The sequence below is a fragment of the Trachymyrmex cornetzi genome, unplaced genomic scaffold, assembly GCF_001594075.2.
Source record: "Trachymyrmex cornetzi isolate Tcor2-1 unplaced genomic scaffold, Tcor1.1 scaffold353, whole genome shotgun sequence".
In the NCBI taxonomy this organism is placed as follows: Eukaryota; Metazoa; Arthropoda; class Insecta; order Hymenoptera; family Formicidae; genus Trachymyrmex; species Trachymyrmex cornetzi.
The window spans coordinates 29198-30177 of record NW_017298246.1 but is presented as its reverse complement, the minus strand read 5'-3'; positions in this window follow the sequence as shown (position 1 = coordinate 30177).

Below are 980 nucleotides of genomic sequence, written 5' to 3'. Positions count from 1 at the left end.
AAAGCCGTATTCTAACGGCCACGGTAATAAACTCCAATCACATCGAGCCTCGGCGATTTCTCGAAGACGCGAATGAAATTGTGTTCGAGCGCGTACAGTGTATCATGCAGAGATACGACGCTATAAAAATAAACACTATTTTCAATGGTGAGTTCGTGGCTGGTGATAAACGCGCGAACAAGAGTATCGCCACCCGCAACTATGAACTATACCGATACTCTGATTTGCGCGAGTGGTACGTGACACGCGTCGTCGAGCCTATCCTAACATTACTCTAAAGAATTTCAAGAACGCGACAGCGGATGGGTACTGTCGCGTATACTAAATTTGGCGGTGAACGCGAATAAGCACAATCCTCTGCGCGCGGGATGTCACATCAAACTCCCGCGAGAAATTATGCTAAAGAGAGCGGTGATCAACGTGCAATCTACGGACAATGCGTGTTTTTCGTGGTCGGTGGTCGCCGCTCTGCATCCAGCTCAAAAAAATGTGGAGCCAGAGTCATCATATCCACACTATTCATCGGTACTGAATCTCCAAGATATTCAGTTTCCGATGACATTGAGCCAAATTAAGAAATTTGAAACACTAAACAACATTTCCATCAATGTCTACGCCATCGAAAAGGGGATTGTGCCGATACGACTCACCAACCGAGAGAGGAGCAAGTACGTAAATCTCTTGTACGTGGAGGATGATAGCGCGGGACACTTTGCGCTCATTAAAGATCTATCCCACCTTGTGAGATCGCAGATTACCAGAAATAAGAACAGGAAATATTTCTGCGATAGGTATGTAATAATAATAATATAATAATATAACAAAATAATAATATAATAATAATATAATAATATAATAATAATAACAATAATTGATTCCAGATGCCTCCACTACTTTAGCACGAGAGCAAAACTGGAGACCCATAGCGAGGATTGTGAAAAAATTAACGATTGTGCGATAAGGCTGCCGAGCGAGGACGA